The sequence below is a fragment of the Muntiacus reevesi genome, chromosome 11 (assembly GCF_963930625.1).
Source record: "Muntiacus reevesi chromosome 11, mMunRee1.1, whole genome shotgun sequence".
Classification (NCBI taxonomy): domain Eukaryota; kingdom Metazoa; phylum Chordata; class Mammalia; order Artiodactyla; family Cervidae; genus Muntiacus; species Muntiacus reevesi.
The window spans coordinates 52,382,573-52,399,541 of record NC_089259.1 but is presented as its reverse complement, the minus strand read 5'-3'; positions in this window follow the sequence as shown (position 1 = coordinate 52,399,541).

The following is a 16,969-nucleotide window of genomic DNA, read 5'->3' as shown; positions in this document are numbered from 1 at the left end:
GGTCTTGATCCCTGCCTCCTAAACAATGTCACAAACCTCTGTCCATAGTTCTTCAGCACTCTGTCTATCAGATCCAATCCCTTGATTAGCAGTGGATTTCTCACTTCCACTGTATAACTGTAAGGTATTTGATTTAGGTCATAACTGAATGGTCTAGTGATTTTCCCTACTTTATTCAATTTAAGCTTCAATTTAGCAATAAGGAGTTCATGATTTGAGCCACAGTCAGCTCCCAGTCTTGTTTTTGCTGACTGTATAGAGCTTCTCCATCTTTTGCTGCAAAGAATATATCAGTCTGATTTCAGTATTGACCATCTGGTGATGTCTATGTGTAGAGTCTTCTCTTGTGTTGTTGGAAGAAGGTGTTTGCTCTGACCAGTGCGTTCTCTTGGCAAAACTCTGTTAGCCTTTGCCCTGCTTCATTCTGTACTCCAAGGCCAAATTTGGCCGTTACTCCAGGTATTTCTTGACTTCCTACTTTTTCACTCCAGTCCCTTATGATGAAAAGGACATATTTTGGGGGTGTTAATTCTAGAAGGTCTTGTAAGTCTTCATAGAACTGTTCAACTTCAGCTTTTTCAGCATTTACTGGTCAAGTCATAGACTTGGATTACTGTGATATTGAATGGTTTGCCTTGGAAATGAACAGACATCCAAGTACTGCATTTCAGACTCTTTTGTTGACTATGATGGCTACTCCATTTCTTCTAAAGGATTCTTGCCCACAGAAGTAGATATAGTGGTCATTTGAGTTAAATTCACACATCCCAGTCCATTTTAGTTCACCGATTCCAGAAATGTCAGTGTTCACTCTTACCATTTCCTGTTTGACCACTTCCAATTTGCCTTGATTCATGAACCTAACATTCCAGGTTCCTATGCAATATTTCTCTTTACAGTACTGGACTTTATTTCCATCACCAGTTACATCCACAACTGGGTGGTGGTGTTGCTTTCACTCCATCTCTTCCCTCTTTCTGGAGTAATTTCTCCACTGATCTCCAGTAACATATTGGTCAATACTAATTAATTAATTACAGTTTCCACCTCATTTCTCTTGAAATAATGCCTGTCCTAAAAAAATAAAAATGCAAAAATGATTATAAAATGCAAATAACATGTATTTTAAACAGTGAATATATTTCATATATTCCCATGTTCCCTTATATGCTTTATATGTATTAATATATGTAACTTTATACATACATATTAATATATTAGTCTTATTCTGAGAACTGCAGTAAAAGAGCATTCCATTTAAAGTTAACAGACAACACTTTTGTTTTTTTATTACATCACTTATTCCCCAGTAATATTGGCTTTCCAGGCAGAGATTTTGTCATTTATTTTGATGTAATATAATCCATAGTAGAAACTGAACTATTGGGTGCATATGGTTACAATCTTATGCATATGTGGAAAAATCATTTTTTTCTTTATTTCATACAGCTAAGAATCCACCATTGACTTTAAAAAAATAGGGTTTTCAGGGAAAGAGAATACAGTTTCACTACTAAAGGAAAGTTTATAATAAATTTTTTTAGTGCCCTGTTGTTAAAAAAGTAACTTTATTCAGTATAATAGTTTGTAGATATGCAAAATTTATCTCTGAAATATCTGAACTCATGCTCAGAATTCTATGATGTATATTCTAATCTATTATGTTACCCTGGTTTCAAGTTTACTCAAAGAAAAGCCTTATAGGAGCAGAAATATCTTTGCAAGGCCATAAAAATGGATTGTATAAAAATAACTATTTCTACCTGTTCTCAGTTTTCACAAGTCAGTGGTTAACAAGCTATTGGAATTTTATCCAGTATATATTTTTTAGAAACTCTATATTGGCTGTTTTGGCTTTAAAATTCCACTAAAGTTGGCCATTGCCATTAGTGGCTGTTTCAACCTTGTTGTAAATAAAATCATGTGTGTATGTGGGGTATATGTATATAAATATGTATTTAGGTGTACACACACATATGTATATATCCATATATACACCATGTGTGTGTGGGGGGTGTGTGTGTGTATACACACATATGTAGAGAGAGACACCACTGTGGATGGAAACCAAGGCAACAGTAATGACCAAGAAACTTTGCTTCTTTTGATATTTGACATACACATAGGAAAAGTAGAGTGCTGACAGGTGGAACTACAGATTCATATGTGACTATGGCATGGAAGAGAGAAGTGGGTCTCCAGACAGGATCTGCCATATAGAGCTCTAAAGTTTGGTCTTCACATATATAAGGCTGAAAGAATAGGGAGATAGGTGTCCTCCATTATTACAAACAAATGCAGTTATCTGATGATATAACTCAAACTGTGTTTATATGATGGCATTAAATTTAATGATTTCCACACAAAAAAAATCTGTAGTAAAGGTCAAATGTGGCTAAATAGATGAGGTATTCAAAAATAGATTATTTGTATAGTTAAATAATATCAAATTTCAGATGATTTATTAAAGACCTAAACATAAGACATTGTACTGTAAAACTCCTAGAAGGGAACATAGGCAAAACATTCTCTGATGTAAATTGCAGCAATAGTTTCTAAGATCACTCTCCCAAGGCAAAAGAAATGAAAACAAAAATAAACAAATGGGACTTAATCAAACTTAAAAGCTTTTATAGAGCAAAGAAAACCATCAGCAAATGAAAAGACAGCCTACAGACGAGAAGAAAATATTTGCAAATGAAGTTACTGACAAAGTGTTAATTTTCAAAATATACAAACAATTCATACATGATTGATTTTCTTTTTTTTTTATTATTTTCTAGTAATTGGGTTAAAAGTTATGCTTTACTACGTGTAAAAATGCTCAGCATCACTAATTATTAGAGGAACACAAATCAAAACCACAATGAGGTATCACCTCACACTGATCAGATGACTACCATCTAAACATCTTCAGATAATAAATGCTAGAGAGGGTGGGGAGAAAAGTGAGCTCTCCTACACTGTTGGTGGAAATCTAAATTAGTGCAGCCACTATGGAACATTATGCATTCACTATTATATTCACTATGGAGAACATTATGGAGGTTCTTTAAAAAAAAAAAAAAAAAACACCTAAAGACAGAATCACCATTTGATCCAGCAATCCCAATCCTGGGCATATATCTGGAAAAGACAAAAACTCTAATTCAAAAAGGTACATGCACCCAATGTTCAAAGAAGTATTATTTATAATAGCCAAGACATAGAAGCAATCTAAGTGTCCATCAACAGATCAATGTATAAAGAAGATGCAGTATATATACACAATGGAATCTTACTCAGCCATAAAAAGGAATGAAATATTGCCTTTGTAGCAATATAGATGGACCTACAGAATATCATATTAAGTGAAGTAAGGCAGACAGAGAAAGATATGTACCATATGATATCACTTATATGTGGAATCTAAAGAATAATACAAATGAATCTGTTTACAAAACAGAAACAGACTCACAGATACAGAAAACAAACTTATGGTTACCAAAGCACAAAGGGAGATCAAGATAAATTAGGGCTATAGGATTAACAGATACACACTACTGTATATAAAATAGACAAGCATAATGATTTATTGTGTACATAAAGAATATTCAATATCATATAACAGTCTATAATTGAAAATAGAAAAAATATATGTATATATATATAACTGAATCACTTTGGTGTACACTTGAAACTAATACAATATTTTAAATCAACTATACTATTAAAAAAGCAATTAAATTTCATGCCATTTAATCTGATTCTAATGAAATATTTGGTAATGGGATTAATCATTTTTATTGCTGAAGAAAATGATTTTAGAATGAAGAGATTTGTGGTAACTAAATTTAAACTGATGTGAATTGAAAACCAGTTGGAATTTTTTTTTGTTTAAATGTTTCCACATTAAATTGTTTTTAATATCATTTAAGTTTCCTTAAAACAATGATATTTAAAAATTACTGTGACTATAACCTTCGATCAATGATGACTTTTGTTGTATAGTTTTCTCTTGGCTCACAGCCAATGTTGTATTTAAGGCAGAATTAAAGGGAGTAGCAGTAGGCAGTAACATTTCTTTCTAGGATATATTGTCCAGCTTCATATAAAAAATTATAGTGCAATAAGTGACTTTCAATACTTTTCCACCTGAAGTTCTGAGAGCTTCGAGAAAATTCACACAGCTCTTCAAATTGTTGTCAACATGGATGCACTTAAGCTTAAATTCGAATGGCATTCTGAAGAATGTAGATATATGCCTAACCCTTCTGTCAGAAGAAAACTCCTACTCAGCTCATTCTCAGGAGCTCTCTGGCTTGTACCCTCAGTGTCTGTACGCGCGCTAAGTTGCTTCTTCAGTTGTGTCCAACTCTTTGTGAGAAGGCGCCTCTCTCCATGGGTTTCTCCAGGAAAGAATGCTGGAGTGGTCGCCATGTTCTCCTCCAGGGGACCTTCCTGACCCAGGGCTCGAGCCCCATCTCTTATGTCTCCTGAACTGGCAGGGAGGTTCTTTACCACCAGCGCCTCCTGGGAAGCCCTGTGCCGTCACTGGCAGTCGCCATTTTGCTGTGCTCAGGAAGAAGGAAAGAGCATTCCCATTGTGCTGAGCATATGTGAATAATTTCCCTATATGCTCAAGGTGAGGGACAGCAAGAGGTTATATTCTAGACATTTCCCTGTAGTTAGTCTAATTGAATCTTTCCCCAGGTATAGCACTACATTTAAGGATATAATAAAGTCATAGGTTTACTCCATAAGAACAACTCAAATTCACTGCTGCTTTCAGTGTAAACCAATGGTTTGATGGAGATTTCCCTGAAAACCTCCTTTTCATCTTCCCTCCTTGTAACTTGGCTGCAGTCTGCTCCTTATTATACATCTCTCCCTAAGAAATGTTTAGTCAGAGGAAAAATGCTCAACATTTTTTCCAAGGTAACAGAGAAAGCTGTTGGGAAACCTCACAGTACTAAGTGGGCAAAAAGTCCATGAATGTCAGTTGACTTGTGAAAGATAACGCCTTGGGGTAAAGTGCCTTAGATTAGTGGACCCTGAGTCATGAGAGGAGGTAGAATCAGAACCAGAGGCTGGTTTAAGCTGTTGTCTTGAGTACAATGGCCTGATGGACAGAAATCTTAGAAACAATGCTCATTGCCTGATTTTTTTAATCACAAATGAGGGTATCTGTGAATCCTAAACACTTGCTTTCTGTATGACAATAAAAGCACAGAACTGTTCTGGAATCAATTAAAGTAGAATTCACACCTTTTTTCTATCAGGTAATGTGGTACCCAGTGCCAGTAGAGGCAGATAAAGCATAGTTTCTGCTCAAAAATATGCAATCTGTTAAAAACTTTTTATAGTATGATAAAAAGTCCTCTGTCTCACTCTTAAAACTAATTTAAAGCACCTTTCAAAAGGCATAAAAGAGGGAAAACAACACAGAGGACACTAAATAGTAAAGAAATTTGGGCAAATGGAGTATCAGGATTAGAAAAGAAAGAGATGCTAAGGTTGAATTTTAGCACATCAGATTTATTCTGTAAATTCCTGCTACAAAATTGCAAGAATAGCGACGACTATTCCAAGAGTCAAGGCAAAGAGGGACATGTGTTCAGCTTTGGCACTCATGATGCACACACAGGCAGGACTCCCTGAAATTTGTTGTCAGGGTCCTCACAAAAAGAATACAACATAAGTTGGCAAACTCATGCTCCTTAGCAGATTCATCAATGACCCAGCACACATGCCCTTGAACATCTGTTCTCTTGTCAGGAGAGAAACAGGGGAGTGTTGGTCCCAAAGCTCTAGATGCATCAGCTGTTCTACTCAGGTCATCCTGAGAAAACAATCTCAGTTTTGGTATTATGGGGGCTCAATCTCAGAGAAATGCCTGAGAGAAATGGCACCAAATTGTTGTTATTATTTTGATGATGTAAACTCCAAAACTTGGCTCTTCAATAATTAATCTTTCTCCTGAATATTGTGCCTAATATTTTGTGGTCATATAGTATAATTTTTCACAATGAATGAACAAATGCTCTGTACTGCTTCTTTCTTCCACTGCTACCTTTTGTGACCATTACAACAAAAGGAAATACAATAATAAAATAAAATGATATTGAATTAGACAGTTAAATAATCAAATAAGGTAAGTGTTTTGAAGATAATAAAGTGTAAAAAGAAAGATAAGTAATCAAGTGGTTTATGCATACTCAGTCACTTCAGTCATGTCTGACTCTGTGAGACCCCATGAACTATAGTCCACCAGGCTCTTCTGTCCATGGAATTTTCCAGGCAAGAATACTGGAGTGGGTTGCCATGCCCTCCTCCAGGGGATCTTCCTGACCCAGGGATCAAACCTGCATTAAACCTGTCTCCTGCATCTCCTGTAGGTGGTCTCTTTACCACTAGTGCCACCTGAGAAGCCCAATGAAGTGATAGACAAAGGTAACTGAATAAATAATATAGATTAAATTCAGCAGGATAGAATTATAAAAAGTAGAAAGAATGTAAATTTTCCAGATAGAAGATTTAAAGTAAAGGTACAAGATGCAAGAAGTAAATAATCAAGAAATTCAAAAACTTTGATATTACAAAATTAAATAATATAAGCAATAACAGTTTCTCCAGGATATTGAACTGAAATAATTTTAAAATGCTGAACTACAGGACAAAATTTGTTCTTAATAAATATTTTTTAAAAATGGGAAATGAAAAATGAGTCCCTGGTGACAGAAGTCCCTGGAATGTACTGACTCAAGATAAAGAGTCTCAAGGCAAAAACTCTTTCACTCTTGTCACTAAATTAGTCTCTTGAGTGCCTCATAGACCAAATAGAAGTAGGCAGTTGTTCAACCAAAGAGAGAAATTCCTCTACTATCTGAGTTGCTGGCAAATTATAACTTGTCATTCTTCAAGGAGCTACAGCTCCTTGAACTGTAATTTTAAATTTTAGGGATAAAAAGATGAAGAAAAAAATGGGAATCACAACTTTTCATCTTGAGGTGTTTCCTTAATACAAATGATCTTTTTTTCTCATTTGTTGATATAATGTCTCCATAACTCTGATATTCTTGAGTTGTGAACAAAGAAACTGATTGGTTAATTGATTTTTTTCTAGGGCAGTATCAGGCATTAATTGAACTTTGATTTGAATCTATTTGAGTCTTTGAAGGAATTTTTCACCCTTTTTGTTTTTTTAATTTTATGAGAAAGGTGATTAGACTGAATATTGAATCTCAAATGTTAAAATTATATGAAAGACTAGAAAAATCACTGATTGAGGACGTGTAAAAGTTGATAATCATTTTACAATAGGTAGCAAATTTAAGAAGTCAGCAATTTACATTTTTGCACTTAAATATTATATATAAAATAAGAAAAATAAGAGACATTTTATGAGTAGCAATTGTGGTGGTCTCAGATAGCTTTCCACTTCTTAATTTTAACAAATAATTATGCATGAATTAAATCTATTGTGATACAGATACATAATAAAGAAACTAAACTATTTGCCTGTTTTTAAGACTAAGGGCAAATAAACAAGTTTATAAAATTTATGTTGGCATTGGAATGTGAAGACAGGCTAGGAATTTGGAGACCTTTTCCTGAGGTACGGTGTAGATTGTTTATCTTCCTTAACCACCCTGCCTGTGACTAATAAGTTTACTGAATGATCTGTGTGCATGTTCTTGCTCTTGTTCAAACAAACAGGCTAGAGCTTGTGGTAACATGATGACCTTACAGGTACAAAATACACACTCCTCAGGCATATTCCAGACATGAGCTGTGATAAGCAGAGCGCTCAGCCTTGTGTAATCTGTCAACAAACTAATAAATTACTTTGGTCAAGGAAGAAGGAACTTCCTCCCTGTGACCATCTGCATAGGGGAATAGTTTAGTAATTAGGATTCCAGCAAAACTGAAGACTTTGACAAGATAAGCAAAAGCTTAATACTTAAGGTATAATCCTTTTAGGAACTGATTAACACAAACTTAACTTTTTTGGCATTCCAGCCATAAATATTATGAGATTACTTAGAAATACGAACAGAAAAAAAAAAGAAAAGAAAAAAAGAAATACGATCAGGCAGCAGGAATGTCCATGTGGAGCCCTACCCTGAATTCAATATGAATTCCCATTTCTACTGACTTCAAAAGTTCTACTTCTCTAAAGGAACCACACTCTGGTGATTTCTGGATTATTGAGTCACACTCAAATTTACTTAACTTTCCTGCAAAGGATTAGTTATTTAAGCACTTTAATATATATTTTGGTTGTGGAACTGGTATCAAGAGGCCTGGATTCATGTCTTTGTTCTTATACTTAAGAGCTATTTGACTTAAGGTAACATCTCTTTCATCAATAGTACCCAACAACTGAAGAATTGATGCTTTTGAACTGTGGTGTTGAAGACTCTTGAGAGTCCCTTTGACTGCAAGGAGATCCACCAAGTCAATCCTAAAGGAAATCAGTCCTGAATATTCATTGGAAGGACTGATGCTAAAGCTGAAGCTCCAGTACTTTGGCCACCTGTTGCAAATAACTGATTCCTTGGAAAAGACCCTGATGCTGGGAAGGACTGAAGGCAGAAGGAAAAGCGGAAGACAGAGGAGGAGATGGTTGGATGGCATCAGTGACTGGATGAACATGAGTTTGAGCAAGCTCCAGGAGTTGGGTGATGGACAGGGAAGCCTGGCATGCTGCAGTCAGTTGGATTGCAAAGAGTCAGACATGACTGAGCTACTGAACTGAATTGACCCAATGACCTGTACCCAAGAGCATACTCAGCAACCTGTTGGATGAGCTAACTAAAAAGGAAGACGGACAAAGACTTTCAAGTGATATGATAGGAAACTTCCTACTCACGTACCCACTATAAAATGTTGACTAAAATTCACCAGTTTGGGGACTCCCCTGGTAGTCCAGTGGCTAAGACTCTGTGTTCCCAAGACAGGGGACTCAAGTTAGATCAAGGAACTAGATCCTGCATGCTGCAATTACGATCCAGTGCAAACAACCAAATAAATAAAAATAAATATTAAAAAAGATTCATTTAAAATAAAATAAAATTCATCATTTTGGCTAAAATTCTATGATGAAGTTTGAACCATAAGCAAATAGGAATAGGTTGTGAAAATCCCAGGAATACCATTCTTTATCGTGTAGTATGCCATAGTGCTATATTCTTGGTTTACTTTTGTTTTCCTTATAGGGTTTTCCATGTTTCACCAAGCTACAGAGGCTTCGTAAGAAAGAGCAGGACTACTCACTATATCCCTGGGTCTACTACAGTTTGTGTTATAACTGTTATATATATATATATATCTTTTGGAAAATTTCTAAAAACTTGGAGCTCAACCTAAGTTTGCTAATGAGACTTAACATGAGACTCACCAGTTTTTAGTATGAAAAATGTTACTAGTTGATAGCAAGCTTTGCACATAATTATTTTTTATAAATAAGCACAGCTTTAACCTTAACATTTGGAACATAGTTTCATTCATAATCTGAAAAAGAAAAGATTTATTGAGAAAATAAAATGATATCTTCTGTGAGTTATGAGATAAATATATTCCAAGTCATAAAGGTTATAATGGAGTGAGATTATACATACACATATGCAACAATGATTGAGCTGTTTTACAAAGTGAGTCAGTCCTATTCCATTAATTTTCCTTAGAGTGCAAAGGAGGAAATGAATATTCAGAGGAATGAAGGAAAAACTTTGGATAAAAAATATCTGAAGACATACTTTATAGTTGAAAATTGAAGATCTAGGATAAAGGAGACTTCAGGAAGAATAATGTTTATCATTTAATTTAGATAAACAAAGATTCTATTTTTGTGAAAGTATTTATCTTTCATTACAAATCGCCAAGAAGGTCAAATTCAGTTCAATGTGCTGTCACATTTTAAGGCCAGTCATATTTTAAACTATCTCTTTGAATGTTACTTTCTTCCCTGATTTTGTATATCTTTTAAGATTTGCCTTTCTTCCGGAGACTTTCTGCCAAATATGTTAGAAATATGAGCCTAAATTATAAGATATCCTAGATGTGCAAAGACATCTGTGGTGTTGTGATTTTTTTTTTTTTCTGGTTTCCTCTGGAATTTGAATTACACAATTTGTCCAATCCTCCTTCCTGTCATCTCAGGCTTGTTCTCGTTTTTGCCCTTGACAGAGAGAGCCCAGTGTGACCTAGGAAGAAACCACATCAACAACCTTAGTTCACTTTCCACGCTTCTTATTCTCTGCTTGGCAGGTAGAGGTGATGGCCCTACTCTGGCTTCTATTGGTTGGTCTCATAATCGCTGCTGACAGTCACACTTCTAAGGCTCTGTAATGGACTAATGAGTCTTCTGGGATTCAGACTCCTGTAGTGATTTACTGCAGGGGTCTCCAACCTCTGGGATCTAATGTCTGATGATCTGAGGGGCAACAAGAATAGAAATAAAGTACACAATAATGTAATGTGCTTGAATCATCCTGAAACCACACCTCCCCCTACCCCCTGACCCTGATCTGTGGGAAAATTGCCTTCCAAGAAACCAGTCTCTGGTGCCAAAAAGGTTGGGGTCTGATGAACTGGACTCCAAAGTTGCTCCTGCCAGGCTTTCTCCTCTTACTCTCTACAAAGAACCAGTAGGACAGAGAGTCTGCTTGGGTCCCTATCCAATCTAGCTTCCATATCTAACACTCCAGCCTTGCTGGGGAAATGGATACTAAGCACAGTCAGTGGCAGAAATGGTCTACCTTGCTCTTGTACTAGCGTATTGCTGGAATAACTGCTAAATAATCGCCACTCCTAGCGGATGTAATAGTTTGTCCTCATAAACTGGAAACCTGAACTTTAGTGAATTTGGCATTTGCTACGTTTCTAAGACCATGTTTTTGTCTTGGTCAATTTCTTCAGCCTTATCCCTAAATTGTAATTAGTCTATTCTGTGTTTTCTGCCCTGAGTTGATCATGCATGTTATTACATCTACTCATTCTACTTTCTGTTAGGCATTGTGCTATAGTTCTTGGATAAGATTTTGGTTTTATTCATCTCAGTTCACAGATGAGGACACTGAAGCCCAACGCAGTTAAGTAAATTTCCTAAATCCTCAAACTAGAAGTGAGTAGAAGTTATTGAGAGGCATATCTGTCCCACTTGAAATTCTGTTCTCTCTCAAACAGAGCATGCTGTGAGACAACTCACCATACTATAAGGACTAAAATTGAAGTGAGACCCATAACGTAAAGACAGAAGGAATGACTAAATTTCTTTCTCTTAAACACATTTTTGCTATATGCCATCTAAGTGTCAAGTACTGCATGATGGCCTGGAAGCATAATAATGATCAAAACAGAAGTCGCTCACACCTCTCTGGATGGAGACATTCCTACCAGTCCTCTCAAGTATTCCTCAAGTTCTGTCTCATTGCTGAAACATTCTGAAAATGAATGCTCCTTTTTCTGGGGACACACTAGCCCTTTAGTGCCATCTGTGTTTCTACCTATCTTTTTCAGCAAACTTTATATCTTTCTAAGTTTGCAGTAGAGACATAAGCTAGTAAAGCCCAGAATTTGTCACCTAAATTGTCTCTCCAGCTGTCCTTTGCTCTGTGCTAAGAAAGATCTAGGGTCAAAGGTGTCTACATTTAAATTATTTTTTCTCTCTAATTGTAGACAGTCCATTGCTATTTCCCAAAAGTATTTAAATTCAGGTGAACTCAAGATTTGACAGGATTCCCAAATATGTCTTCAGATATTCTGATCTCATTCTAAACCCCCAATGCTGAACAGCCATATAGATTTCCAGGCCGGTTCCTAATATCCTCAAGTTTTCAAATAACAACTAAATGTAATAATCCCTTGGACAGCAAGGAGTTCAAACCAGTCAATCCTAAAGGAAGTCAACCCTGATATTCATAGGAAGGACTGAGGCTAAAGCTGAGTCTCCAATACTTTGGCCAACTGATGCAAAGAGCTGACTCAATGGAAAAGACCCTGATGCTGGGAAAGATTGAGAGCAGGAGAAGGGGGTAACACAGGATGAGATGATTAGATAGCATCACCGACTCAATGGACATGAATTTGAGAAAACTCTGGGAAATAGTGAAGCACAAGGAAGCCTGGCATGCGACAATCCATGGGGTTGCAAAGAATAGGACACAACTGAGCCACTGAACAACAATAGTGCCCCAGGTGTATGATTGCATGCAAAAATTTATGACTGGCTTGTGATTCTATTATTTTCAGTCTTTTATCAATTTGTTATCCTTCTCCTTGCTGGACATTATTATTCAGTGGCTTTGACCCAAAACTGGAATTAAATCAGTGTAGTTCTTGTATGTAACCTCAAGAGAACTTTCTCACACTGAAACTTTGGAATTTGGGCCCAAACTACAGGCAATTTGCATCTTTTTTTTTTTTTTTTAAGTCATCATTGTTTTTTTCTAACTCAAAAAGATAACTTATCAAACAATAAGGGTCTATTATATGTTACAAACTTCACTTGTTAAAGATTAATTTACTAAAATACTTCTTGATTTATACATACCATACGATACTGCAAAGAGTAATTTTTTACTTAGCTCATGAAACATCAACAGCATTGAGAAAAACTAAGATACATGCTTCTACATATTCTTAAAATTCATTTTCTTTTAACAGCTGAGGTCAAATTCCAAGCATTAATTTTATATATTTTTCCCTGTGGAGTAGAGATTTAAATCACTGGTTGACTTTATTTGCTCTTTATCATTACATATTCTTAACAAAGGCACCTTGCTCACAAGCACACAGATTTAATCATTTTAACTTGCAACATAAATTGATATCTAGGACGTGTCAACTGAAACTCTAGTTATTTCTGAAACCTGCAGGTGCTATGAAACAGAGCCAACTGGAATTCATCTTCCAAATGACACTGAGTGTGACAAATCTTTGCAAGGATTATTTCCAAAGATGTTTAAAAAATTAGAATATGGCAAAAGATACATTCACCCAGTACAGCTGAAGTTTAAATATCATGAACTTATTTTTAACCCTAAACAACATAAAATTTTCCAAAACCATTTGTACTCATCTATATTGTTCCTGATAATTATCTTGGCAGGAAGAAAATTTGGAAAGAAAATATTTGAAATCTGGAATTAATCAGGCAGCTTACCCATCTAAATTCTGACCGTCCAGATAAAGATTTTCAAGCAAAGTTATTCATTGTAACTGGTCAAATTCCAGCCAATTCAAACTGTCCAGTGAGATGTTATCTTCTTTTTAGCCTTGCACAAAACATAAAGTATAAATATTTTATCTCAATTCCAATATTGCCTTCACATGTACCAAATGCCTAATTGAGGATAAATGTGAACAAAACTATGTAAAATGTTCAAAACCCCAGTATACTCTGTTCTTTGCCAATCATGAAAAATTACTACATAGTTTATAATTTACTCTGTGTCCGAAACACAAACATTTATACATAGTTTCTTTGCCAGATAGGGCTTGCCTGTAAAGATTTTTTACTGGGATAACTTTATTTGGAAAAGATATGATGATAAGGGTCTGCTTTATTTCAGTACTTCCTAATCTGTGCTTGGTTTTTATTTAGTTATTAAAGGTTTACATAAAAGACAGGAAGACATTATAAAAGTTTAAATTTATAAGTTACAGATAAATCTAAACCTGAATTTATAATTAATGTAACTGTGGTAACAAATTTTCATAAGAGATTTTAACTTTAAATCCTATAGGATCAAATTCAGAATGTTAAACTTATTTCATGCAGTGTAACTCTATTTTCTTTAATACAGAGCTCAAAATATTTCAATGTATTTATACTAACAAATTTGAAACGATAGCTAATGAACAATCAGGTTGTAAACTAGAGACAGAAGTCATACTAGTGATTTATTTTTGCTTATTTTTAAACATTTTTGCTGTTGTTCAGTCACTAAGTCATGTCTGATTCCTTGTGACCCCATGAACTACAGCACACCAGGCTCCTCTGTCCTCCACTATCTCCCAAAGTTTGCTCAAATTCTTGTCCGTTGAGTTGGTGATTCTATCTAATCATCTCATCCTCTGCCTCCCTCATCTTTTGCCTTCAATCTTTCCCAGCCTCAGGGTCTTTTCCAATGAGTCAGTTCTTTGCATCAGTGGCCAGGGTATTGGAGCTTCAGTTTCAGCTGCAGTCCTTCCAATGAATATTCAGGACTGACTTCCTTTAGGATTGACTAGTTTGATGTTCTTGCAGTCCAAGGGACTCTCAAGACTCTTCTCCAGCAATTAAAAATTCAAAATTCACAATTCAAAAGCATCAATTCTTCAGCATTCAACCTTCTTATGGTCCAACTCTCACATCTATACATGACTACTGGAAAAGCCATAGCTATGACTATATGGGCCTTTGTCAGTAAAGTGATGTCTTTGCTTTTTAATACACTGTCTAGGTTTGTCATAGCTTTTCTTCTGAGGAGCAAGCATCTTTTAATTTCATGGCTGCAGTAACCGTCTGCAGTGATTTTGGAGCCCAAGAAAATAGTCTGTCACTGTTTCCCCTTCTGTTTGCCATGAAGTGATGAGACTGGGTGCATGATCGCAGTTGGTTTTTGGTTTTTTTTTTTCTTTTTTTAGTGTTGAATTTCAAGGCGTGCTGCCATCCATGGGGTTGCAGAGTCGGACACGACTGAGCGACTGAACCAAACTGAACTGAACTCAAGTCATATTATTTCACTCTTAATGAATAAGTATCCTGTTTTTCATAATAATTTCCCCAACTAACCCTAGCACACTGATGATATTGCATGTGCATGACCAGTTGTGTCCGGCTCTTTGTGAACCAATAAACTGTTGCCCTCCAGGCTACTCTGTCCATGGGATTCCCCAGGCAAGAATACTGGAGTGGGTTGCCATTTCCTACTCCAAGGGATCTTCCCAACCCAGGGATTTTTAACCAGCATTGCTGAGTCTCCTGCATTGGCAGGTGGATTCTTTACCACTGGGCTATTTGGGAAGCTTGACAAGAAAGGATAATGACAATGTGTCCACAAAATGGTGACTTTCAAGTTCTATGAATTTTTCTCTATTTATATATTCAAATTCACAACTATAAGGAAAAGTTGTCCTTTAATATCTAGCCATCCATCTGTTTATTTATTTATATATGTATTTATGTCAATGTAAATACATGAATATTCATTTTAGTTTATATATTACTAGCTTTATTATTTTGTGGTCTTAAAATGTCCCAGATTTTGTCACTGATTGCTTTTTGAAGTTAGTCCCTCAGTTCTTTTGACATGGAACTTTACTTTTTAAATATTTCATTACTGTCTACCACCAATGATTGATGTTCCAAGTTCATCTTGTACTTTTTCTGCTTAGACCTAGAAGCATTTATTTCCTTTTATTAGAAAACAGCAAATCTAAATAACAAATTTGCTCATTGCTGAGTGGGTATGATTATTTTTAGAATAACATGAACTAGAAAATAAATATATGTATGTACATATTCACACATATCTATATCAACATATCTGTACATATTTGATTTTTTTTTTAATGTAGCTTCATGTCAGTATAACTGAAACTGGCACAACACCACAAGTTTTATACTAGTCTTGTCTCTTTATTTTTTTTAATATATTTACTTTTAATTGATTAATGATTGCTTTACAATATTGGTTTGATTCCTGCCATACATCAACATGAATTGGCTGTATATATATATATATATATGTCCCCCTCCCTTTTGAACCTCACTCTCACATCCCACCCCATTCCACCCCTCTAGGTTGTTACAGAGCCCCAGTGTGAGTTCCCTGAGTCATATTGCAAATTTCCGTTGACTATCTGTTTTACATATGTTATTGTACATGCTTCCTTGCTACTCTCTCCATTCATCTCACCCTCTCCTTCCTCTCCCCAGTCCATGTCCATAAGTCTGTTCTGTATGTCTGCATCCCCACTGTTGCCCTGCACATAGGCTCATCACTACCATCTTTCTAGATTTTATATATATGCATTAATATATGATATTTATTTCTCTCTTTCTGACTTACTTCACATTGTATAATGTGAAGTAAGTTTCATCCACTTTGTTAGAACTGACTCAAATGGATTCCTTTTTATGGCTGAGTAGTATTCCATTTTATATATGTAACACAGCTTCTTTATCCATTTGTCTGTTGGTTGATGGACATCTAGATTGCTTTCAGGTCCTATTGTTAGTCGCTTAGTCATGTCTGACACTGCTACCCCATGAGATGTAGCCCACCAGGCTCCTATGTCCACGGAATTTTCCAGGCAAGAATACTGGAGTGGTTTGCCATTTCCTTCTCCATTTCATGTTCTAGCTGTTGTAAACAGTGCTTCAGTGAACACTGGGGTACATGTGTCTTATCCAGGTTTTGTTTCCTCAGGGATATGCCTAGAAGTGGGATTGCTGGGTTGTATTGTGGTTTTATTCCTAGTTTTTTAAGGAATATCCATACTGTTCTCCATAGTGGTAGTATCAGTTTGCATTCCCACCAGCAGTGCAGGAGAATGGAATAAAGAATTCCATTATTTTTAATGCCTGTCCCTGACAATGAGAAACCAGGCTTTATTCACAATATAAAGTGGCAGAAACATGGCTTTGAGTGGCAGTTTGAGTGGCAGAAACACTGTTTCCTTTAACATCCCATTTATAATTATCTTAAATATTTCCTCTATATACATTTAGAACTGTATCAAATAGTGTCAGTTTTTACTTCAACAATAAACATAATTTAGGAAAGTCAGCAGAAGTAAAATGTATTTAGACTTGTTTCACTCATTTCATTATTCTTTCTTTCCTCTGAATGTTCCAAGACTCTATCTTCATCTTGTCCTTTATCTGTTATCTATTCAGATAACTTTCTTTAATCCTTTTTTAGATCTGCTAATTTTTGTCCCCCAGTTTTCTTCATCTAAGTCTGCCTTGATTTTTCCTTGGTTCCTAAAGACTGTT